General features: G+C 41.0%; 1 long non-coding RNA gene across 5 annotated transcripts in view; it reads right to left on the bottom strand.

Annotated features, from left to right (window-relative positions):
- The window catches only part of LOC149124590 (uncharacterized), a 335,846-nt gene that overhangs the window by 177,761 nt on the left and 131,108 nt on the right, over nt 1–26,977 (bottom strand). Inside the window, exon 2 of one of the 5 annotated variants that reach the window (XR_016213269.1) lies at nt 20,385–21,988. The exons of the other annotated variants lie outside the window; for them this stretch is intronic. This is a non-coding gene — a long non-coding RNA (uncharacterized LOC149124590). Of the gene's footprint in view, nt 1–20,384; nt 21,989–26,977 lie in introns of those variants that run through there. 5 annotated transcript variants of the gene reach the window in all.

The following is a 26,977-nucleotide window of genomic DNA, read 5'->3' as shown; positions in this document are numbered from 1 at the left end:
TCGGCGTCGATATGGGATGCCAGAATTGCAGGCAGTGGCTTAATGCACTATACCACAGCACTGGCCCCGTGTACCCTTCTTTACATATAACACAACTTTGCCTTTTGGTGTAACCAGTACTTTGAAGTGTTGCATCACCATTGTTTTGTTTTTTGAGGGTAGAACATGAAACTCAGGAATCCGATTACAGCAATCAGTAGAAGAGATTTTTAGGGAGGCAGCAGATGGCTGAAGTGGGACCAGGGAAGAGAAGTTCAACAGGTACTGTGGTAGATTAGGCCCACTCACACTCTAGCTCCTCATTAAACACCCAATCAACTATCATTTATCACTAATGCAACGTTAGTTTCACCAAAATAGAAGACACATGTGAGTTCTAAGTTTGCCTCAATAACAAAAACAGGGTTAAAAACTGAAGCTCTAACTGTCTTGCTTCATCTCAATTTAGGGTATAAGGCTATAAATATAATGGTAAAAATAAGTATAAGGATTATAAAAGAAGGGGTACCAAATCTCTAAAGAGTGTAACCAATACATGGTCGAAAGGGACTGCCCAAGGTATACTTTGAATTGCGTCTTTGAAGTTCAGGAATGACAAAGCAGAGCCCTGGTATATTTGCTTTTCAGAATCTGAAAAGTCATGGAGCCCGTGTAGAGAAAGCATCAGGACACATGGCAAGCATCACACAGCAACTTCTGCAGAACACTCAGCGAAGCACCCTGAGGAAGACAGGGAATGAAACCTTCCAACCAGCTGTGCATGGCTGCTGGAGCAGGGTTCCCACCATTCAGGGGACTCCCAGCCTGGAGTCCCCACTAGACTCACCATGGTCTACTTTTCAAAGGGCATTCTTCATGTATTTGTTATAAGTGCCACCGAAGACTGGGTAACGTACATAACAAATCTATTTCTCAGTTATGAAGACTGAAAATCAGACATCTGAGGCATTGGCCAGGTTGGTTTCTGTCCTAGAGGTGTACAGAGCTCTCTCCTCCCCATGTTTTCACATTGCCATTCTCCACACCTGTCTGCCCTAGTCTCTTCTTGGTATAAGGACACCAGTGAAATAGGATTGGGACCCATTTTAGCTTAATTACCTCTTTTAAAATCCCGGTCTGATCGCATTGTGAAGTGCTGGGCACTAGGACTTAAATGCATGAATTGAGAGAGAGGCAACTATTCAGTCCCTAAGAGGTGGTCAACTTCTAGCCTGAATTTCAAGTCTGTCCTGAGATTAGAGTAAGACTCTTATTTAGCTGTACATAAATGGACAAATAAGATAAAGAACAGGTTTCTAAGGAGTTTAACTACAACTATGGACCAAGTTAAGAGAAACATTGAAATGCACATCTTTTGGAGACAGAGTAAACCTTAAAGGGCTCAAATACAAGAAAAGTCAGACTGAAAAAGACTGAAAGTCAGAGTTGTGGAAAGCCCAAGGTACAAGTCAAGGAAATGTGAAATTTGTCAAATGCAAGGTATGAAGGATTTTCTAAGTGTCAAGAACAAAACATTGGAAACTCAAACCAATTGCATCATATCTGGTGTGTTGGAGAGAGAAAGGGCATTTCATAGAAAAAGGGAAGCCAGGCAATGAGAACTTAAAATGAAATGCATCTGGAGAAGTGGGGTACAGGGAGAATAGAGCTACAAGAAAATGGGGAAAAATATCCTAACAAATTCAAAGTGAAGAACTAGTGAGTTGGTAGAATAAGATAATTGCCAAAATTTAAACCCCAATTATTCATCACCACCCTTGATAGCAAGTAGTGTTTCTATTTTTCCATTTTAAATACCCAATTAAATTGTCACTTAAAATATGGAACAACAATTTCCCTGTTGTTGGCTGTCTGTTTATTAACCGACTTGTTTTTGCAGAGCTGTGACTATTAATTATAAAGGACACCTTTTTTTCCCTTCAGAATGGTCTTTCATTCAGTGAAATGTTAAATTACTTACAAAAACTTACTAATTAAATTGGCTGGAACTGCCACTAGTAAGATGTGATGGCCAACATAATTGACTTAATATCTCATTCGTAGAGGATAAACTTTATTGCCTGCAATTTCAAAAACAGTGCCTTCCACTCCCTGTTACCCATCTGTCATTTCCTGCCTGCACAGCCATCATGGCACTGTTCATTGGCTCCTCAGTCAACAGTGATTATACTAGGAGGTAAACCAAGCCCCTCACCCTAACAGGAATTATAGAGATAGGCTCTCCGCCATAGATTTAGTTTCCTTTGCATTGCAGGTAAACTCGCAAATCATCAGATGTCTCACCACTCCTCTCCTTCATCCACTCCCCTGCCCTTTCCCCAAGAGACTCAGTAGCCCTCCTGCACATGCATACACATTCCAGTGGCCACCTGCTCTCACCACATGCTCTCTGGCCCAACAGTGGGCTGCGAGCAGGTGCCTCAGCTTCCCCTGTCAAAACTTCCATTTCCATCTGCTGTAACATTCTTCTAATCTCTGTTCACCTGGTTAGAACCGTTATGCCCTGACCTGCATCTGATAATTCCTTTCCCCTAAAAGCTGAATACTGAATTTAATGACCATAGCCTTTAATTGAGGTCTTCCTGTGAAATAAGGAGGCCACACCTACGTACCTGAACGTCAGGTACCTTACACTTCCTTTTCTGGGCTTTCAGCTCCAAATTGGAAATTTTTTTTTTTTGACAGAGTGGACAGTGAGAGAGAGAGAGACAGAGAGAAAGGTCCTCCTTTTGCTGTTGGTTCACCCTCCAATGGCCACCGCGGCCGGCGCGCTGCGGCCAGTGCACTGCGCTGATCCAATGGCAGGAGCCAGGTGCTTCTCCTGGTCTCCCATGGGGTGCAGGGCCCAGGGACTTGGGCCATCCTCCACTGCCCTCCCTGACCACAGCAGAGAGCTGGCCTGGAAGAGGGGCAACCGGGACAGAATCTGGCGCCCCGACCAGGACTAGAACCTGGTGTGCCGGCACCGCAAGGCGGAGGATTAGCCTAGTGAGCCGCGGCGCTGGCCTGGAAATTCTTAAGTGTCAAAACTCAGATGGATTGACCATACCCTTCTGATCACTCCCTGAGACAATAGCTCATGTCCCACAGAGCCCCAAATGCCTTCCTCTTGGCTCAGGGGTCCTTGTGTCTGAGTTCTCAGTTGAGCCAATTCACATGAATTCCGATACAAGTTCGTCCCCAAATTTAAACACAATTGGCTTCTGCAGCAAAGGGAGAAAATCTGCCCCTCATGTATCCACACTCTAACTTATTCCAAAATTAACTATAAAGTGTTACCAATATTTAGGCAATCAATATAAAAAAACTAAGAAGTTAAACTATAATAGGTTTCTTGAGGAGTTTTTTAGTTTTATTTAAGGTACACAAATTTCATGTATTTCCTATATACAGATTCAGGAACATTAAAATCCTTGAATAATCCATAAATTCAACATCTTCAAAAGTGTAATGATATGGAGACTTTTGCTAATGAAACAAACTAGTTTTCCCACCTTGGAAACCTAGCCTATTAGTATTTATAATAAATCTTCTAGAATTGCTTAGTCTATAGATAGCAATTTAAAGTCTCCAGGGTGAAAAACTAAAACAAAGTTGGCACAAAGTGTTCCCCCATGCATTTTAGAAGTATATTGTATTGAATAGTCCAAGTATAAATTACATGATGAATTAACACATTTGGCTATATATTTTCTTAAGATATAATAAAGCAGAAAAACTAGGAAATTGGAACAAGGTCTAATGCACTGATCAGTGTTTAGTTGAAAGTGATAAAACCCATTATGTTTAGTTTCATTAGAAGGAGACTATTTCAAACACACTTGGATGGAACAGATACCAGTGTTCCACAATACATTGGGCCAACTACAGACCATACGAATCTATTACACATTGTGTATAGAACAGCAGGAGAGGAGCTGGTAGGCTCCAAATATAAAGAGAAGGAATAGAAATGCTAATGGTCAGATTTGATCAGTTAACATATATGTGTTGAAATACGGCATGGGGGCCAGCGCTGTGGTGCAGCAGGTTGACACCCTGGCCTGAGGCACCAGCATCCCATGTGGGTGCAGGTTCAAGACCCGGTTGCTCCACTTCTGATCCAGCTCTCTGCTATGGCCTGGGAAAGCAGTGGAAGATGGCCCAAGTCCTTGGGCCCCTGCACCCTTGTGGGAGACCCGAAAGAAGCTCCTGGCTCCTGGCTTCGGATCGACGCAGCTCCACCAGTTGCAGCCAATTGGGGAGTGAACCATCGGATGGAAGACCTCTCTCTCTCTCTCTCTCTGCCTCTCCTCTCTCTGTATAACTCTGACTTTCAAATAAATAAATAAATCTTAAAAAAAAATACTGCTTGGTCCACAAAAACATACCAGTGTCACAGATTAGTACCAGATTTTAAAATGTTTACATGCTGTCGTTTCAGTTTTGCAGGTTGTTTTTGTCTTTTTGGTGTTTTGTTTTTGGTACGAGAGGCAGAGAGAGAGGGGGAAGAGATTAATTTACTATCTGCTGGTTTATTCCCCAGTGTCTGCAAGGACCCAAGGCTAACCAGAGGTCGAAGCTGGAAGCTGGAAACTCAATCCAAGTCTTCCATGTGGGTGGCAGGAACCCAGTCGCTCACTTGAGCCAGCACCACTGCCTCCCAGGGTCTGTATTAACAGGAAGCTGGAGTCAGGAGCTGGAGCTGAGCACCAAAGCCGGGCACCCTGATATGACTTTCAGGTATCTCAGCCCAGTGCCTCAACTGGCAGCACAAATGCCAGGCCTTATTTTTTTTTAAATATAATGTATGTTTCTGCATTGAATCCAAGTGTGTTTTTTCTCTCTACAATGAAAAACCTTAAAAAGTAACAATTTCATCACTGACAAATTCTGTAGGTGCTGGAGCACCAGACTTGCTGTGCTCCATCACCTCTCAGCCATGAGAGCAGCAACCCTGAGGACATGGGCTAGCAATCCAGCAATCCCCGCAGGTGTCACCACCTTGCCTAGCACTGACCTCCCTGGGGAATAGACCACAACAACGTACTTACACACCTCCACACCTGCTCCTTGGGCACAGCCACGCATGGCTCATGTCTGCCTCCCCGTCTTACAATGCTTCATCTGTTTGGTAGAACCTGAGCCATTTACCTCCATGGTCAACTACAAGGCAATCTGAGAAATGTACATTTTAGCTTTCTAACTTTAATAGAGGAAAGCAAATCAGAAGGGAACTGCCAACCTACAGTACCCTCTACCATTTATTTCTCTAATTACTCAGCATCCCTCACACCTTCCTTCTCCAAACAGCAACAAAACGTAATAAATCATGTCTAACTTTAATAAAACTCTGCCCTACATGAATGCAAACACTTACATTTACCCAGATAGGGTAATGCTACACTCTTATTAACCCCTAGACCCACTTCTAAGTAGCATTAATTCCTTCTCTGGTATCAAATGCAATCTTGCCTTGATATTTTATAGACTATGGACTAAAGTATGCACAAGTCTAACATGAAAGTAGGTCAAAAAGTGATGGAAATGAAAACTAGGAGCATGTAGTTATCATTTGTTAAGCTCTAGAGCCCTGTGGGAAGCAGCCAGCCCCCCATTCAGTATTCCTCATGCACAGTGCTACACCATGAGAGCTGCCTCCAGACCCACCCAACCTTAGATACTTCCTTCCGGATAGTCTCTGGAGATCATTCAACACTGCGTACATTTGTTTCGCATTCTGATTCCTGAGGGATACTCCTGCTTTCAAGCACATCAGATCCCTAATCCTAGATTCCCACTTTCTGAAACTACAATCAATTGTGTTATTAACCCCTAGATTTGGACAAGGATTCTTCCACTTCCTAGACTTATAATCTAGTGCAAGTTTCTTGTTAACAAAATGAGAACCTTACCTTATGTGGTTTTGAAGGTTATAAAATATGTCAGAGTATCCAATAGGAACTTAATATATGTGTATATATACATTTAAAATATAAACTAAATATATGTGTGTGTGTATATATATACATTTAATATATAAGAATTTGTACCAGTTACTTTTGAAGTGATCATTTTGGGTGCAGAATGGAACATGAGGATCAGCAGACAAGACACTCAAGTGAGGCATAAGACACCCAGTGGCAGAGTTCACAGAGGGGAACCTGCAGGAGTCGATGTGACAGACTTTAGATAGAACAGCACAGCTGTTCACAGGGAATACAGTGAAAAGCCATCCAAGCCTCACAATCCCAAGAACCCATGAGAGAATACCTCTCATCCACTGGACAGAGACTGCAATAACCAGATTTCCCAGGCATTTTCAGCACAAGGAAGCAGACTGCACTTCCCATGTCAGACTGGCACAAATGCAAACCCCAGCTCTACAATTACCAGCCTTACAAACATGAGCAGGATACTTAGACACCCTTTCCTTATGTGTAAACTGTGGACATTTCACCAATGTTGCATGATAGTTAACATGAGAGATCCTGTCCATGACACAATGCCCATCCTTAGGTGTATGCAAAGTAGTACTTCTTACTGATAAAGGCGTTAAATTCCTAGCACAATTATGTGGCACGTTTTATTAACATGTCCATTTTATACATCAGTAAACAGCCTTGGAAAAGCCACTTGCCTAAGACATCAGGTAAGCAATAGAATCGAGACTCACATCCGGTGATCCTGTTCCAGAGCTTATATTTCATTACTTATCTCAAGGTCCTCCCTGTAATGGCAGCTATGAAAACTGTAATGAATTATCTTGATCCAATCATATGAATAGCAAAGATGTTTACTTACACTAATAATCTCTGAACAGTAAAGAGAAGTATATAAGATATTATCAAAAACTTCCAACACTAGATACAGTATTAGCATTTTGGGTCCAAAAGGTGGAGCCCCACTCACCTGGGGGGACAAAAGGTATTAAACCAAGATGCTTTGTTACCTAGGAAAAACAAATGAATACATGAGAAAAAGAATTTTACAAGGCACAAAATGACCGAGGAGGACCAGTGTTGTGGCTTAGCAGGTTAAGCCTCCACCTGCAATACCAGCATCCCATATGGGCATTGGTTGGAGAACTGACTGCTCCACTTCTGATCCAGTTGCCTGCTAATGTGCTTGAGAAAGCAGAAGATGGCCCAAGTTCTTGGGACCCTGCACCCAAGTGAGAGACTCGGAAGAAACTCTTGGCTTCAGCCTGGCCCGGACACAGCTATTGCAACCATTTGGGGAGTGAACTAGTGGATAGAATATCTCTTTGTCTCTCTCTCTCTCCAAATCTGCCTTTCAAATCAATAAAAAAATCTTTAAACAAAAAAAAAAAAAAAACGACTGTAGAACAGTCACATATAGAATTAGCAGACCGCCCATGGTAAAACTCAAAAGTTTTCTAACCCAGAGATTTAGCAAACGATACACGTTGTGCTCCCCAGAGTCTATCTGATCTAAGATCCTCAGTGAGAAGGAACAGGAAGAACAGCCATTTGGAGGTTCAGACAAATGGAACCAACTAGGCATGCTATCCATTCACAGCCAATTGAACCACACCAGGGATGTGGTCCCTTAGCACAGGGGCTGTGCCACCCCCAATGGCAGCTTGGTCTGTTTCCAACAGTGAGGCTGAGGCTCAGAAGGGAAATGCCCTTAGGGAAGAAGTATATGGGACTCCAGCTCACAACTCTGGCCAAGCAGTGGTGCAACATCAAGCAAGTGACTGCTCATCTTTGTCTCTGTGGTCTCGGTAACCTCTGTAGATGATCCCAAGCAGAAAAATGCATACCAAAACCAAAGCCAGGGCAATTAGCTAGAAGCAATGCACAAAGGGACTGTAAGGGACTGTAAAGGAGTAAAGTTGAACCTGGCTCTTTAAATCAGGTAGGGAAAAATAAACACAAGTGCAAAAATAGTGGGGAAGATGACCTTCTCCCGGCTTACATCTGGAATTAATTTGAAGGCTGGAAGATCATAAATCAATTTTAAATAGGTTGTGAAGTCAGATTGGAGAAAAAGTCAGGTGTTCTGGTATCAACATTTACTCTATTTTAAAGCAAAGGGCAGACACTAAGAATATGGGAGGAGAAATAGCCCTGGAGAGGGAAAAGCTTCATTTCCCAAAGTCTTATTTTGGAGGAAAGGAGTTGACTATATCTATCTACCCTTTTAATCTTATTCTTCTAAGTCTTCCACCATACTTGGCAGTATTTTCTACCTCTGACCTTGAACCCCAGGCTCCCAGTGGTGAAGCGTAGGAAGCACTGAAGTTGGACTCAGCCAGTTTTGTTCCAGTAGCCCCAGTTCTGCCACATAGGAAACTGAGTATGGTGGACAAGGTGCTGAGCTGCCTGGTCACTCTTCAAGGAAGGCCTTGTTATCCAGCTACTGGAAGTGTTGTCAGCTATCATGTGCAGGGCAGCATCCCATAAGACCTCCCACTAAAACCCTCTAATTGATTCCATTTTATGCTGAGATGAAAACAGGTTTCTTTTTCATGACCTACAAGTCCTTGCAGGATATGTCATTTAGTTGTTCCTTCAATCTCATCTCTAATGATGCTGTCTGACTGCTTCACTTCAGCACCACCAGATGCTTCCTGCCCCAGGAACTTTGCATATGCAATTAATAAACTCTTGTTATTCCTCCTTTACTATTACTCATTCTTAATCCCTTAACTCAAGCTTCACTTCTACAAAAAATTCCTTAACCTTCTGAAGTCTCTTACTATAGCACTGTAGTACCTTGTACTTGATCTTGCTAGTAATTACTATAGTTGTAATTTCACTTTATTTGATGAATGTCCACCTCTTTCTCCAGGCTGTACTCCATGAGGACACAGAATTGAGTTTTACTCATCATCTATCCCCAGTACTTATCACCTTGTTGGAAACACTGAGTATCTGATAAATGATTAATACTTGAAATATTAGTTTGTAGGCCAAAATTTTAGGGACATTTCAGTAGCTATGCATGTTATTATGGTAAATTACTCTGTTCCCTGTTTGGTGGTTTCAATGTGAACTGCCCAACTCATATGTTAAATCCTAACCCGAAATATGATGGTAGGAGGAGGTGGGATCTTGAGGGGTAATTATGTTATGAGGATGGAGCTGTCATGAATGGGATTAGTGTCCTTACAAGGAAAGGCCCAAGAACTTGCCTTCTCTCCTTCCCTCTCCACCACAGGAAAACAGCCATCTTCCAGCTGGGAGGTACCCCCACCCCTGGACCCAAATGTGCTGGACACCTTTAATCCTGGACTTCCTAGCCTCCAGAGCTACAAGAAATAGGTGTCTGTTACACAAGCAATCCAGTCTACGGTACATGTTACAGCAAGCTGCACTAAGCCTCTGAGCACACACAAGACTATCTGCCTGTTGCTCTTAATGTTGGGCGATGTGTAATTAGTCCCTGGCCAGTATCTTATAAATGCACAGAGCACAGTAAACTGTCAGTGGGAAACCAAGTATCTTTTTCCTTCTTTTTATTTATATGGTGATTCAGGAATCACATGTTGAAATGAACTATCACATCCCAGGCCTCTAACTGGGGTTAAATGAGCAGAGCCTCCCAGCTAGCATACAATGGATATGAAACATACGAGAGAAAAGGCCATTACTGCTTGAACCATGAACGCATCTGAAATGAAGTAGAAATGAGTACCAGAAATATGGTAACCCATATTCTGCAGTGACAGTGCATCTGATCAAACTCGGTGCCTGTGCAAAGTTAGAGTTCAGTAGATGTTTTCTGCTTTCCCTCTCCAGTGGAAGGGGTTGGGAATCAGAACAGCAGTTCCATGTACTCACTGCCACTGACTTCAGCTGAGAAGCACTATTAGTCTCGTAGGGCTGCCATAACAAACATTTACAAACTGGATGCTTTCAACATCGGACACTTGACATCTCATGACTCTGGGGGTTAAGTTCTGAGATCCAGGTACAGGCAGTGGTGGCTACCTTTGAGGGCTGGGAGAATATCTTCATGCCTCTCTCCTGCCTCCTAGTGGCAAGCTTTGTCATTCCTTGGCTTGTGAGGGCATCAACTCTATTGTCTGCCTTCATCCTCAAGACATTCTTCCTTTCTTTGTATCCATGTCTCCCTTTTTCTAAGGACAGTAGCCATAGTGGATTAGGACCTGCTCTAAATTAAACTCCATAAAGATCTCTTTCTAAATAGGGTAACCTTCATAAGTACTGGAGTTTTAGTACTATGTATCTTTTAGGGAGATCACAATTTAACCCATCAAAGTAGTTATGCACAGAAGAGATGAAACTGGCAAAGAATCAGCACATTGAAAAAAAAAAAAAAACACCTAAGGAGATAGGGAGAACCAACCAATGCAGGAAATTCTCCATTTTTAAGTCAATTCTCAAGCCTAAAAGATAAAGGGTGAGTTCACAAATGTCTTGAGTAGCAAATGTCAATTCAACTCCATACTGCTGCAAGAATTAAGCAAAATGATTAGCTATCTCATCCCTAATTAGAATTTGAATGGATTTAGGTGATATCTAGAAAATAGTCCAGGGGGTGGATGGTGGGGAAGTTCATCGAAAAGCAGACTAGATGAATGAGTCTGCCAAAGAAGCTGGATGGGCCCAGAGTATCCACAATTAAACTAAGAGACAGAGTTAGGAGTGAGAAAGCAGAGATACATGGTTCATCTCACAATGTTAAGAACTGTGGGTGTGGCTACTGGCACATATGGATTGCCAAATAAGCAAAGATTATAAAACCTAAAAAAAACTCACAAATCCCAAACATCTACAGCTAAAACATGAACTGAGAAGATGCTGAGCACAAAGAAACTACATGGTCCAATGTTTGCTTCAAATGTGATCAAAGAGAATATTAGAAAAACAAGCTGGGGCCAGCATTGTAGCTGAGTGGGTAAAGCCACCACCTACAATGGCAACATTCTATTTGAGCACCAGTTCCAGTCCCAGGTGCTCCACTTTCTGATCCAGGTCCCTATTAATGCATCTGGGAATGCAGCAGATGGCCCAAGTTCTTGGGCCTCTGCCAACCGTGTAGGGGACCTGGATGGCATTACAGGCTCCTGGCTTTAACCTGGCCATCATAGCCATTTGGAACGTGAATCAGCAGATGGAATATCTCTCTTCATCTCTCTAACTCTGCCTTTCAGTCAGTCTTTTAAAAGTCCTTCAGAGGATAAAACCAAGTTCTACCAACATCAAAGGCACAGAAGCTCCACCCAGGCAGTCCAATGTTGTGTTTCTAACACCGGATCCCCAGTCAGCTCTGACAGACAGGACACTGCTATTATCCACCTCCGATATCACCCCCTCTACTTTTAGAGTACTATGCATCATCCAGAGACCCAGGAGTTGGACCTTGATACCAAGACTAAACCAGCATTTGCAGTTAACACTCTTAGAGACAGGCAATTGAATTTCACATGTGGCTGAGGGAGCAAACCAAGTGACCAATGAACAGAGACAGAAGGTGATAGTTAACAGTGTTGCTTGCTGACATCCAGTTACCTATTTCTAATGGGTAAGTAAAAATCTACAGTTTACTTCTCCCCATTTTGTAGGTGTGGGGCCAAGCTACAAGTGTGCACAAGTGACGTGGGTCAGCTTTAGGACAAAGCTCTGAATTGCTAGCCTAAGATCCTTTACATTTTTCTCCATTTCATCTCCCATGATCATCTTGGAAGCCCACGTCAAACCAAGAGGAACTCAAAGGGAAAAATCAGAAACCCCCACCCCATTAATCTGGGATGAGCATGTAGCTTCAGAAAGAAAGCATTGTTTGCTTCAAAGTAAGATTTCACCTTTTTAAAAAGCTATGTTTATTTTAAATAGGTACAAAGAGGGAGAGACAGATCTTTCACCCATTGCTTCACTTCCCACATGGCCACAACCAGGAATGGTCACCCATAGTTAGAAATTACCATTTGTATGACTCTAGAGCATTTTTAAGGCAATTTATATTATGTGGTATTAAGACAAAGGTATTGGGGCCAGTGCTGTGGCATAGCAGGAAAAGCAGCTGCCTGCAGTGCTGGCATCCCACATGGGCACCAGTTCGAGTCCCAGCTCCTCCAATTCTGATCCAGCTGTCTGCTATGGCCTAGGAAAGCAGTGGCAAATGGCCCAAGTGGTTGGGCCCCTTTACCCACAGGGGAGACCTGGAAGAAGCTCCTGGCTTTCGATCAGCCTGGGTCTGGCTGCTGTGGCCATTTGGGGAAAGAACTAGCAGATCAAAGACCTCTCTCTAACTCTGCCTTTCAAATAAATAATTTTGAAAGTCAGAGAGGGAGAGACAGAGATCCTCTACCCACTGGCTGCTCTCCAAATGGCCATAATGGCTAGCGCTGGGCCAGACCAAAACCAGGAGCTTCTTCTTGGGCCATCTTCCTGTGCTTTACCCAGGTCATTAGCAGGAGCTGGATTGGAAATGGAGCAGCAGGGACACCAACTGTTGCCCACATAGGATGCCAGCATTGCAGGTAGCACCTTTACCCATTATGCCACAATGCCATCCCTACACATGGGTTTTTAAGGTTTTTTTAAACTATTCTGTATGATGCCAGATAGGTAGACCTACAAGTCATTACATATTTGACAGAACCCACACAACGTAAGAGTGAACCTTAATGTGAAGTATGAGATTTAGCTAGTAATAACAAGATTTGAGGGTTGATAGTTACTGAAGCACAACCTACCTTCTCATAATTGATACCATAATAAAGACATTTTAACTGGTAAAGTAATCCATACCAAAGAACAAAGTGTGCAAATTTGGAAGTTCACATGTAGAGATTAAATTGTAACTTCAGAAGTAATAACAGCACTAAAATAAGAAACGATGTCATGAGTAAATACAACAGCATAAAATGAACTGTCTTCCAAGAGTCCAAAGGCTCTGAATCCATACATCTACACCCCACTGGGCATTGACAAAGGGGTAAAGAGTATCGAGTGGAAAAAGATCAGTCTTCTTAGTAAATGGTGTTGGGAAAATTGGATCCTTTATGCAGAAGAATGAAACCAAACCCATCTCTCATTACGTTCAACAATCAACTCAAAATGGATTGAAGGCCTAAATGTAAAATGTTAAGACTCTGAAGCTGCTACATGAAAAGAGAGAAATGCTTCAAGATATTCAGATGGCAAGGATTTTATATCAGACTTCAAATTGGATTTAATTAAAATAAAGGGCTTCTTTTGGTTGAACTGTTTAATTAACACAGTTATTCTTAGGTGTTTAACCGAAAAGTGATCTCTGTTAAATATAAGAGAAGGAATGGGAAGAGATGTACAATTCAGGACATGCTAAATCTGACTTCCCCCAAAAGGTAGAGTTAGATATGTGCCACGGGATTCCAATTCAATCCCATCAAGGTGGCATGTACCACTGCCATCTCACTAGTCCAAGTGATCAATTTCAGTTCACAATTGATCATAATGAAAGGATTAAGAGTCAAAGGGATCACATAAACAAGACTAGTTTCTGCTAATACTAACTGAAAGAATTAAAAAGGAGAGAACAATCCAACATGGGAAGTGGGATACACAGCAGACTCATAGAATGGCGGATGTCCTAAACAGCACTCTGGCCTCAGAATCAGCCCTTAAGGCATTCAGATCTGGCTGAAGAGCCCATGAGAATATTTCAGGCATGGAAAGCCAAGACACTCTGGAGAAAAAAAAAAAAAAAAACCTATATGAAAGATCTCTGCGAGTGAGATCCCAGTGGAAAGAACAGGCCATCAAAGGAGGAGGTACCTTTCTCTGAAGGGAGGAGAGAACTTCAACTTTGACTATGACCTTGTCTGAATAAGATCAGAGTCAGCAAACTCAAAAGGTTTCCATAGCCTTGGCAACTCGTGACAAGAGCCTAGGGTGATTACTGATGCCATAAACAGGAGTGTCAATTTGTAAAGTCAACAACAGGAGTCACTGTGCACTTACTCCTCATGCAGGAAATCTGTCCTTAATGTGTTATCTAATGTGAAGTAATGCTATAACTAGTACTGAAACAGTATTTTACACTTTGTGTTTCTGTGTGGGTACAAACTGATGAAATCTTTACTTAATATAAACTAAATCAATCTTCTGTATATAAAGAGAATTGAAAATGAATCTTGATGTGAATGGAATGGGAGAGGGAGTGGGAGATGGGAGGGTTGTGGGTGGTAGGGAAGTTATGGGGGGGGGCCACTGTAATCCATAAGCTGTACTTTGGAAATTTATATTTGTTAAATAAAAGTTAAAAAAAATAATAAAATAAAAAATAAAGGGCTTCTACACAAAACCATCAACAGACTGAAGATGCAGCTTCCACAAAGGGGTAAAATATTCGCAGGGTGTACATCTGATGAAGAGGTGCTATCTAGGACACATAAGCAATTCAAGTCATTCAATCACACACACACACAAAATCCAATTTATAAACAGGCAGTAGATCAAACAAATTTCTCCGAGAATGACAGGCAAATAGTTAATAGGTACATGAAAAAGGCAAAACAAAATAACCAACACCTCTAGTCATCAGAAACAAAACTACAATGAGATCACCTCACTTAAGTCAGAATGATTATTATAACCCAAACAAAAGGTAACAAGTATTGGCAAAAGTGTAGAAAAGTGGGAATATACAGTTTCTGTGCAAGTAGTATGGGGTTTCCCCAAAACAGTAAAAATACAATTAGCCTATGACCCAGCAATCTCACTCGTGGATATACTTCACGGATAAGGAAATCGGTCAGCAGACAGCTGCACTCCAGTGTTCACTGCAGTACCATTCCTCGTAGCCAAGAACTAAAAACCACCGCTAGTGGTGAAGAAAATGGGGTCCATCTACACCAGGCAATGCCTCTCAGCCACAAATTAAGATGAAATCTTGTCACTTGCAACATGAAACTGAAGGTCATTAGTGAAACAAAACATGTACAAGGATCATGCGATCTCATTCATGCAAACAATTTTAAAAAATGTATTCTCATAGAAGTTAAAGTGTAACAGTGGTTACCAGAGGCTGAAGCGAGAAAGATCAACAGGTACCAAGTTACAGCTAGGTAGGAAGCAGCAGCCCTGGGCTTCTATAGTATAGAACAACAGATGGGGCCGGTGTTGTGGCGTAGTGTCGGTTCAAGTCCTGGCTACTCCACTTCCGATCCAGCTCTCTGTTAAAGCCTGGGAAAGCAGAAGATGGCCCTAGTCTTTGGGCCCTTGCACCTGTGTGGGAAACCCAGAAAAAACTCCTGGCTCCTGGTTCCGGACTGGCCCACCTCCAGCCATTGCTGGCTACTTGGAGAGTGAACCAGCAGATAGAAGACTTCCTTCTTTCTCTGTAACTCTACCTTTCAAATAATTATTTAAAAAATAAAGAATGATAACAGATGATACTGATGTGCTACATATTTCTCTTAAGAGATAAAATACTAAATATTTAATGATATAGATTGATTTTCCTTCCCTAGACTTTACAAGATGTATATCTATCAAAACATGAGATCCAATGATATATCAAAGTTTTAAACTTCTGTTTGAAAACTTTAAAAATTAAGGCCTCTGAAAGTTAGTATAGACCACATTAAAAGTTTTCCTGAAACTTTGTACTCTGACCGTCAGTTTCAGTTATAAAGGATAAGTTCTAAAAATTTAATGCACAGTACGGTGACTTCAGTTAATAAAATAAATCTTTAAAAACAGATATTATCTGAAAGGAAGAGTTAGAGAAAAAGATCCAGGACCAGAGAGACTTTTCCATCCATTGGTTATCTCCCCACATGGCTGCAATAGCCAAAGCTGGAGGGGTTGGGGTCGGGGAGAGGCCAAAGCCAGGAGCCTAGATCTCCATCCAGGTCTCCCAAACAGGAGACAGGGGCCCAAGTACTTAAGCTGCCTTCCATGCTTTCCCAGCCATATTAGCAGGGAGGTGGATTAGAAGTGGGGCAAGCTGAGACCTGGACTAGTGCTCATATGGAACACTAGCCTCGCCAGAGGCAGCTTCATCCGCTGTACCCAACACCAGCCCCTGTTAATAATGTCTTCTATAGGGGCCAGCAGCGTGGCCTAATCCTCCGCCTGCGGCACCGGCATCCCATATGGGCACCAGTTCTAGTCCTGGTTGCTCCTCTTCCAGTCCAGCTCTCTGCTGTGGCCCGGGAGGGCAGTGGAGGATGGCCCAGGTGCTTGGGCCCCTGCACCCACATGGGAGACCAGGAAGAAGCACCTGGCTCCGGATTGGTGTAGCTCCAGCCATTTGAACCAATGGAAGGAAGACCTTTCTCTCTGCCTCTCACTGTCTGTAACTCTACCTGTCAAATAAAAACTTAAAAAAAAAAGTCTTCTCTATTTCAAGTTTTTTGAATAGGTCTTAACTGTTCTTTGTATGTGTGACAAACACTTAACTATGAGAGGTGGTAAAACTTTTAATTAACTTGATGAATGTCATTTATCACTATTTATCAAAACATCACATTGTAAACCTTAAATCGTGGATATTATTTGTCACTTACACCTCAATGCTGAAATAAAGTGAAACTAAACCTAATTTTAAAATACAAATGTGTTCAATTAGCACAAATGAGTCATTTTATGTAAGCTACAATGAATCATTTCAACCCTCAAAACTAAGTAATATAGGTCGGGGACTGGCCTAGCAATAAAGGCTGTCTCCACTTGTGATGCCAACATCCCACACTGCAGTGCTGGTTTGAGTCCCAGCTATTCCATTTCTTATCTAGCTTCCTGCTAATGTGCCTGGGAAGGCAGAAGACAGCCCAGGTGTGTGGGGCCCTTCCAGGATGGAGTTCATCACTCCTGGGTCCAGCATTGGTTGTGGTGGCCATTTGGGGAATGATTCAGCAGATCAAATCCGTCACTCTGCCTTTCAAATAACTCTTTAGAAGTAGTATTTTTAAGAAATAACTGTAGATCAGCATTTCTCAAGGAGAGTGGATCAAACGCATTGGAATCATTGGGAGTGCTTGTTAAAAATCCTGAAACCCACTTTCCATCCCAAGTGTACTGATCAAGAATCCTTAGAGATTAACTGACCATGCTATCCAGGCTTAACAGTCACTGACCTAGGTTCTATATAAAGTTATGAGATGCCACATAAACTGTTTAAGATGCTAGTTTCCTAAGATGTTTAAGGAACAAATAACTATTGCACTCATTATTGACATAACGTAATCTGTACTCAGAATAACATACCTTAGTTCTTTCTTGGGATCTATGCTCCTTTTAGCCCTTGAGCTGTGTGTGATTTCTGTAACAGCTTCAGAATGAGGCTTAGCAATACAATGTTCAAGCAAAAACAGCCAATAAGTGAATTCCCATTTTCCTGATGCAAAGGTGAACTGATTCTGAGTCTGAATTGTCCTGCTGCTGCTCATATGTCTCATGGGGGATTGAAAGGTACAACTTGAGCCGGCGCCACGGCTCAATAGGCTAATCCTCCACCTAGCGGCACTGGCACACCGGGTTCTAGTCCCGGTCAGGGTGCCGGATTCTTTCCCGGTTGCTCCTCTTCCAGGCCAGCTCTCTGCTGTGGCCTGGGAAGGCAGTGGAGGATGGCCCAAGTGCTTGGGCCCTGCACCCCATGGGAGACCAGGAGAAGCACCTGGCTCCTGCCTTCGGATCAGCGTGGTGCACCGGCAGCAGCGCGCCAGCCGTGGTGGCCAATGGAGGGTGAACCAATGGCAAAAGGAAGACCTTTCTCTGTCTCTCTCTATCCACTCTGTCAAAAAAAAAAAAAAAAAAAAAAGAAAGGTACAACTTGAGATAATGAGGCTTTGCAGTTGAACTTATAGAAACACAGTTAAGTCACAGAATCAAAGTGGTTCTTTGGGGAGAACTCAGTAGCACAGAGGTGATGGAGAGAAACAGAATGATGTACATGCTACTATTCAACTGTTCTTAAGAGCAGGATTTATTTTCCATATTTCCCCTGGTAATGACTATTTCATAATTGCACTGAATTTTTTATTGAATTAGGCATGTTCTGCATCTCTAGGGTCCATCAAGCAACCTCTGCCATTCTTACAAGTCAAATGTTGGTGAGATAGCAGTCCTCTGGCCTGTGTACTCGGAAGTTCAACTAACAAAGCCAACTAGAGGCAGTAGTACACCAATTCTCAATGAGATTTATTCAAGTGATACTAACCTTCCTCATGATACTTAAGTTCACACACAACACCACTTAATGGGTCTCTAATGGTTGCATATCTGAGTTTTCCTCAGACTTACTCAATGGAAGTTTTTTGAACACAGACCATACCTACATGAGGCTATACCTGTGCAGACACTTGGTGACTACAAAAATATTTTAAGTATTATCACCTCTTATACCTTATTCTAGAAAGCAGAGGAATCAAATTCAGTGGAACTACACTTAAATGAAAAATAGTTCTTTCAAAGGACTCTAAGATGAAAAGTATTTTTATACTTGTCAGATAAATTCCACAAACTCAATCTAACTGCTACCATCAGGAGAAAAAGGCTACAGAAATAGTTATTTGTTTCCAACAGGGGAGATATTAAGATAGTATATGGAAATCAAGTTGATAAATTTCTTAATTTTTCAGAATATTCCCAGAGTTTCAAAAATACCAACGTATATATTTAACCTAACATTAGAATGACAGTAATCCGGGACCTGCTACTGCATTCATCATTACCAGCTGATGAATAGGTGGAGGTCATAAAAGGCACCCCCATGATGACCTCTTCTCACATGAAGGAATGATTAACAATGGGATGCTCCCATTACTATACTTCAAAACATCCTGAAGACCTTCTACGGGTTAAATATGCCTTCATGCCAAATCAACAAGTAAAACCAGAAGTACAGAGAAGGATTTCATAGAAGTCTCAGATATAGAAGCCCTGCAGGATAGCAGGTGCATAATGAGGATAAAGCCAGAATCAGGACCTAGAAAATGGGGACAACGTGTACAAAACCTGCCATAGATCTGGGCATAACCTGCCTTGAGAAAGGATTCATGACCATCCAGTTTTCTAACAAAGCAGTGAATGTGAGAAAGCACCTTGTAGAATGGCTCTTATAACATATGCTCTATACATGTTTGTTATAGCACAGTAGATCAAAGATTGTAAACTTCTCCTAAATCCCATACAGGGTCCCCCTGTCCCACCCATGGCTGCAAGACACATACTGAAGACAATCAGTGCGATTACCTGCAGGGGCTCAACAAGAAGTACTAACAAATTACACACCGAGGAAAATTCAGAAGATAGGAGTTCAAAAAAAAGTATTATGTGGACAGTTTTTTCTGCAAAAGGCTACCCTTTCACCAGTGTGCTATGGCATGTGTGTCACAGAGACACTGACATAGAACACTGGCAGCTGAATGAAAAACACTGCTTCTAAAAGCAGCTCATCGCCATCTTGCCCCTTCTTTCTTCTGGACAACTTTATATCTCAGGAACCACAACAGGGAGAAGGGCTTTCTGATTTTTACCAGAGTGAAGATCAATTGATCAGAGAATCTGGAACAGCCATATTCACCAAGTCAAAAATCAAATTACAGCCTGCAGATTTGGGATCAAGAGTGTGATGAAAATCCAGGAAATAAATCTAGAAGCAGATAAATTATCTTACAGATGAGGAAACAAGGAATTGTTCCCACGTGCTGAAGCCGGCTGACAGCACAACACTGGGCAAGTGCCACATCTCCCTTGGCCCGGAGCCAGCGTCCGTTCTCTTCTGCTGCCACTGCACAGAACAATGGGGCTGGTGATCACTTTTGGCCAGAAATGCAAAGGAACAAGTCAAGCTTCCATGATCTTTCTCCTGCACCTGCCTTTTGGCCACAAACCACTCTCCCCATCTTTATCTAGGTAAAGGGGACTAACACCGACATCGATGACCTTCTACTGATGCCTGGATAAAGCAAATGTGGTATATGCGCACCATGGAACACTACTCAGCCATAAGAATGAAGCCTTGTCTTCTGCAACAAAATGGATGCAAATGGAAACCATTATGCTTGGTGAAATAAGCCAGTCCCAAGAGAATAAATATTTCATGTTTTCTGATCTGGTAGTTAATACAGAATGCAAAAAAATGTTTAGAGATGAAACACATCTTGCGATTTGATTATTGTGTTGGGCCTTGTTTATACTTCTGTGGAACCGCGGTCTTCCTATGTTTTACTTCATTATTTTGAGTAGTGGTACATTAAGCCTGTGATTACAGAAGAGATTGAAATACTTTCGCTAATGTTGAAAAAGGGAAGGAAGGAGGAGGGTTGAGGGAAGGAGAAAACAAAGGGATGTGTGTCTATTTAGAACTGTATGTTTGTAGCATGTTATCTGTTCTCTATATTAAGAAATACTTCAAAAGTTATTTTATTCTATTTTATTTTATTTGAAAGCCAGAGAAATCAGACACATGTTTTTTGTGCGTTTAATTTTCATAAGTTGCAAGAGATTTTCTAATTACTTTTTGATTTATTCTTGAACTGTTGGTTGTTCCAGAGTCTGTTTAATAGGAGAAAACATTCACAAAATGTACATCCCATAGGAGACTAGCATCCAAAATATGTATAGAACTCAAATCAGGAGCAAAGTAATTTTAAATAAGAATGTGAATAGACATTGCACCTCAATAATGTACAAGCACTCAATATTCATCACCAGTTAGAAATTAAAAATTAAAGCCACAGTGTATTCTAATACATGTAAGGTGATACCTATCAAGAAGACAAATAAGTATTGGCAAAACTGCAAATAAATGATAATGTTTATGTACTGTTATGGGGATTGTAAATTATTACAGTTAACATGGAAAACAGTAAATACTTCTCCGGAAAATATATACCCATCATGCAATACACTTATCCTATTAATAAGTATATGTATAAATGAATTTAAATTAGGAAGCTGAAGAGATATTTGTACTCCCATGTTCATTGTAGCATAATTTACGGTAGTCCAGATATGGAATCAACCTGTGTCAATCAACATATGAACACATGAAGATGTGTTGTACATATGTACAATGAAATACTATACAGTCTTTTAAAGAACATGGATTAACCTGAAGAATATACACCAGGAAGACAAGTCAGGCATAGAAAAATAATGCATCATGATTTAACTTACATGAAATGTAAAATAATTGACCTCACAGAAGCAGAGAGAATGATGATTACCAGAATCTGAGGTAAGGGACTAGAATGAGAAGATATGGATAAAGCATACATAGCTTCAGTTAGGAGAAATTAAGTTCTAGAAATCTATCATGCATCGTGGTAGTATAGTTACCAACATACCACATGTTTGAAAAATGCTTTATGTATTACCACCACAAAAAGTATTTAAGGTAATAGCATAATCTTTCCATAATGTACACATATACCAAAACATGTCTTAGGTGATATATGCAATAGAAATTTTAAACTGTCTTTCCACATTTTATGAGTTGTCCAATTTTCTGATTTTTAGCTTTCTTCCATTGTGGTCATAAAAAAAAAATCAGGTCTTACTCTAGTTTGTTGAGCTTTGTTTTATGGCTTAAACTGTGAACTGTAATTGAGAAGGTGCTGTTGCACTTGAGAAATGCGTACTCTGATGTTTTTAGGCAAAATATGTGTATGTTTGCTTGGCCTGTTTGGTTTATAGCATTGTTCAGATTTGATTGTTGATCCTCTGGCTGAATGTTCTTGAAAGCATTGTTGAAAGCAGAGAACCGAAGGCTGGCACCGTGGCTCACTAGGCTAATCCTCCGCCTTGCGGTGCCGGCACACTGGGTTGTAGTCCCGGTCAGGGCACCAGATTCTGTCCCGGTTGCCCCTCTTCCAGGCCAGCTCTCTGCTGTGGCCAGGGAGTGCAGTGGAGGATGGCCCAAGTCCCTGGGCCCTGCACCCCATGGGAGACCAGGAGAAGCACCTAGTTCCTGCCTTCGGATCAGCATGATGCGCCGGTCTCAGCACGGCGGCCATTGGAGGGTGAACCAACGGCAAAGGAAGACCTTTCTCTCTGTCTCTCACTGTCCACTCTGCCTGTCAAAAAAAAAAAAAAAAAAAAAAAAAGAATTAAAGTAGAGAACCGAAATTATTGTGTTACTGTCTAAAACTCTTAAGTTCTATTTGTTTGACTTTTTTTCTTTTTGGATTAATTGAGTATTTCTTGAACAAAAGATAAACTGAAGGAAAAATTTCATAAACTTAGATATATATAACACACAAATGATGTGTATCCAGATTACATCAAGAACTCCTAGTAAAAAGTAAACAACCTAATGGAAAATTAGACAAAAAAAACTGAGTACCTCAAAATTAAATCTAGCTAATAATAGTCCTGTTTTATATATATCATGGTTTTTTATAAGATATTTTACTGCATTAATTTTAAGTACATCATTAAAATACAATATACCTACCAAGAAATATACAGTGTACACAGATCAATGAGGTTTCTGTCAACACCCAAATTAGGAATAAAAGATTAGTACCCCAAGAGGACTATTTCCCCCTCATTTAACATGTAAAATAAAAGTATATTGTCATTTACATGATTGCGCAGCAACAATGTAACTATATACCAAATTATCTGACGTAACACATGTGATGTTGGGCTTGTTTCACTTAGCATAATGACCTCCAGTTGCATACATTTTGTTGCAAATAGCTACCCACTGTTCTGAGCCAAGACAATTGACTTCAACTACACCTCAGCAAACTGTCTGGCACTTTGGCACAGGGAGGGGAGAGGAGCAATATAGCCTCCATTCCTGGAGCAAAGTAGTTGGTTCCCAGGTCAAACTCAGTTGGCGAGGATGATGTTACTCTCCCTGAAAGCTCCTTGTGGTGGAGACCCTGGTAGCCTCTTCTCACCTTTCCCTGGGAAGGTGGCACTTCCCAGTCAGGCACCGGCCGTGTACATGAAGGAGTCACTGTTTGCACATGGCCAGTGGCCGCATGTATGTCCTCTCTCCTTGCTGTCCCACAGAGTCTGTTCTGCACTATCCATTCTCTACTGAAAATTTCAATCAGTTCCCTGGGAATATGACCCTTTCTTTGTTCTTCTAATATTCTGTGGCTGATGTCAGTGCAACTTTTCACTATTCATCCTGGATCTCCCTTCACAGAGAAGTCAAGAATTGTATGTTTTCTCCTATATATTCTGAATTGAGGCAGAGGGAGGCAGTATGGTGAGTGTTCCAAATTCACCTTTATTTTCAGTGGCCCCAAGGTTATTCCCTTTCCAGTCAGCACTTAGATCAAACCAGACAGAAACCAGTCTTAGTTTCAGGAAATGACAGTCCAGGCTTCTTTCTCTGCTCAGAGAGAAGCTCTGTGCAGGGAATTGTCTGTTTTATACTGAATCAGGGAGAGGGACCATAGCAAATAGATGCCACTAATTTTCCTACCAACTTTGATGTTGCTAGTTTCATGGTCAGTTTAGGTATACAAGTCTTTTAACTGGCTCCTGGATTGTTCAAAGGGAATTAACTCGTCTACATACTATTGTTGAGTTAGCATTTCTGTAGGGGCAAAAGGCTCAAGTTTCTTATTCTATCTTTTTGGTTTCTGTTGGCATGGAATATCTTTTTCCAACCCTTCACTTTCAGTCTGCGTGCCTCTTTGTTAGAGAGATGTGTTTCTTGTAGGCAACAAATAGTTGGGTTGTGTTCTGTGAGCCAGTCAGCCAAACGGTGTCTTTTAACTGAAGAATTCAGACCATTAATGTTCAATGTGACTATTGATACATAGTGACTTTGCCCTGCCATTTTCCCGGAAATATTTTCTAATATATGCTTTGAGCTTCCCATGCCTTATTCTATCTTAAATAATCATTTATGTTCTTTCAATGGGGATGTTGCCATAGCCCTATACCTTCCTCAGAATTAAACATCTTCACCTATGAAATAAAGACCTACACTAGAGGATGGCAAATTCTCCAAAATTCTAATTGTATACAAATTTAGAGATCGATGGGTAAAAGAATTAAGGAGCAGAGGCAAAAAAAAAAAAAATCAGAGTCACCATGAAAAACAATGTGCTATTGGAAGTACATCATACAAGAAGTTTTCTGTGGCAACAAACTCAAAACACCTTATAAATCTCTGTTCACCAGAATTAAATGTTTCCCCTCTTTAAAGTGCTTTAAAACATTTATATATAAATTGTTTTTCCCTTTCAAAAGGAGCAAAGATGTCTTATAATAAATTCATTTTAAATGTTACAATTGAATGACCAGTGATAAAATTGGTACCAATAAGACTGTTGACATTGATGGTGGGGGGACTGTTTCAGGACTGTATGTAAAACAAATCATAGTAAGCTTATTGGCAATTGCTATTAAAATCAAGACCAACCAGAACTGCCTTCTAGGGAACTGGATTCCTTAAACAAGTCCAATTCATCAATGTACATATATTTAATTGAAAATATTCCAGAGTCAGTTTGAAAATGAACCGTGGGTCCAATTTCTCCAACACAGTATTCTAGAGGGTTCTCCTGGAAGACAGCTAGTGTCTCAAGCTCTCTTCTGTTGGAAGTTCATCAGTGTGAACCTTCAAGCAGCTGCACACACTTTATTCTTGTTTCTCCTTCTATTCCACACAAAGTTTGACCCCTTTTTAAACAGCTTAAACAAAGTCCAGCAGTCAGTGAGCACTAGCGGCCAAATACAAATGCAATACTCAGAGAATAAATTATATTTCCTACCCCCAACTGTCTCTAAAATGAGAAGCCACTGATGTGAACTATTAGAGAAGAAAATACACGTACCAGGTCAATCAGGAGAACTTTTTACACATTATTCAATTTTTTTCTTGCTAAGTAGATATTTCATAACATTATTCAGGATGTGAAGAATCCCACATAGAAAATGCCCTAAAATATCAAATATAGAAATACCAACTAAATTTGGCTTCAGACCTTAAAGGACAAGGAGAACCCCTGGTTGAAAACACTATGGACAGAATGATTCAGGAAGCATGGGGAGTTGCGGGCTCTGTCTGCTGACAGGGTAAACCCTGTGTGCCTTAGAGGAAAGAGCGGTAGGCTGGCTGATGGGATCTGCTGTGAGGGGAGAATAAAAGATCAATTACAGAGGAAGGTGGGTCCAGTTCAGACAGGTCACATAGGCTGTAAAAAGCACTGAGGGTCTTTTTCTCTAAAGCAAATAGAAAATTGGAGAATTTTAATCCGGGAAATGACGTGATCTTGGGGACATCAAAATGATCACACCAGTTGCACAGTGAATAGCTAGGGGTCTGAGGATAGGAGTGAAAAACAGACCATCATAGGCACCAGGTGATAGAGGCTTTGATTAATGGAGTAGAAGCAAAAGAAATGGAATATTTGGGACAGGATTTGAAGATGTGACAGGCCATGCTCATGGATTAAGATGAAGGAAGAAGAGGGGGGAATGAACTGCAGGCTTTTAGCTTTGGTAGAAGAATCATTATGCTAACAGAATGTGAATGAAACAGTAGGTGAAAATTTGCAAGATGCATTTTCATGAAAGCCAGTTAAAATTCTGCATTTAATTTTCAAAAAAGTGAAGATATTTAGGCTACAAAAGAGTATTTGGAAAAGGTTTTGGAGTTTCAATCAGGTCCATTCTCCAGAGCCACACCCTGGCTAAGTAAAGCATAGTGTTTAGAGTAGGAAGAACACTCCACTGGTATAGTTTCTCCGGGAGAATTCTCATCTTCTGCATCCCTCATTATTCTAAGATATTGACTGATCCAACTTGGAGCTTCCACATGATGGCAGAAGTATGGAAATTATGTGATCAATAGCTGAATGAGATAATTATGAACGATAGACTAGTCAGTATCCAGAAGCTGAACTGAGAGCTATGATTGAGCCTTGTTTCATATTATTTCCAAGGCAGATATCAAAAATTAAAAGTTACATAATTTATTCTTCCATAAAAAAAGAAACTTTGCAACAATTGTGTCTCAAATGCAACTTGTTTAGTGGGATGATGGCGCCCTTTATCACTAGGAGAATCTCAGAAAAAATGTAGCAGAGAAAATTTTATGTTGAAAAAGAAATGCCTGTGTCCCTTCTAATGCTAATATGCCATCATTTTATATTCTCTAAACCCATCTGGGGAGGCTTAGTTATTAAGAGAAAAACTCTCAAGTCTTGAACCATGTAAATGAAATTAAAATAGTTATACAAGGTCCAATTAAATCTAGGAATCCTGTCATTTGAGTGTCAAGACCAGAGACATACAAGTTTAATGTATATGTTGTTGAGTAATGAAAAGGAAAGGCAAAGGAATAAGTCATTGAAAATTAAACATTACGGTAAGTATTTGTTTTAATATGGTAGGCCTTGTGATGACCAAGAATTCCTAATGAGGGTTTAACATATTTATGGTTATAGTGACAGACACTATGTAGAAAGTTGAAAAATTAAAAATCCTAAGCTCCATAGAGTGCTCTGATTATGCCTGAATCCAAAAATACAAGTAGAGGAATGTAAAATATAGAATGTGGTGAGTGTTTGTGATGGTTATTTTTGTATGTCAACTTGACTAGGTGATCGTACTTTTTTAAAACACTAATCCCTATGTTTCTGAGAAGGTACTCCGTAGATATGGTTAATAACCACAATAGGGGCCAGCACGGTGGCGCACTAGGTTAATCCTCCGCCTGCAGTGCCAGCATCCCATATGGGTGCCAGATTCTAGTCCCAGTTGCTACTCTTCCAGTCCAGCTCTCTGCTGTGGCCTGGAAAGGCAGTGGAGGATGGCCCAGGTCCTTGGGCCCCTGTACCTGCATGGGAGACCAGGAAGAAGCACCTGGCTCCTGGCTTCGGATTGGCATAGCTCCAGCTATTGCAGCCATCTGGGGAGTGAACCAACGGAGGGAAGACCTTTCTGTCTCTCTCTCACTGTCTAACTCTACCTGTTAAGAAAGAAAGAAAAGAAAAAACTATTAAAACACACACACACACACACAATGAATTGACTTTACACAAAGATTACCATTGTAATTTCGGTACTTCACCAAATTAGTTGAAGGA

Source organism: Oryctolagus cuniculus, chromosome 9 (assembly GCF_051225735.1).
Source record: "Oryctolagus cuniculus isolate XC-2025 breed Fujian yellow rabbit chromosome 9, ASM5122573v1, whole genome shotgun sequence".
In the NCBI taxonomy this organism is placed as follows: Eukaryota; Metazoa; Chordata; class Mammalia; order Lagomorpha; family Leporidae; genus Oryctolagus; species Oryctolagus cuniculus.
This window is presented reverse-complemented; position numbering and strand designations above follow the sequence as displayed.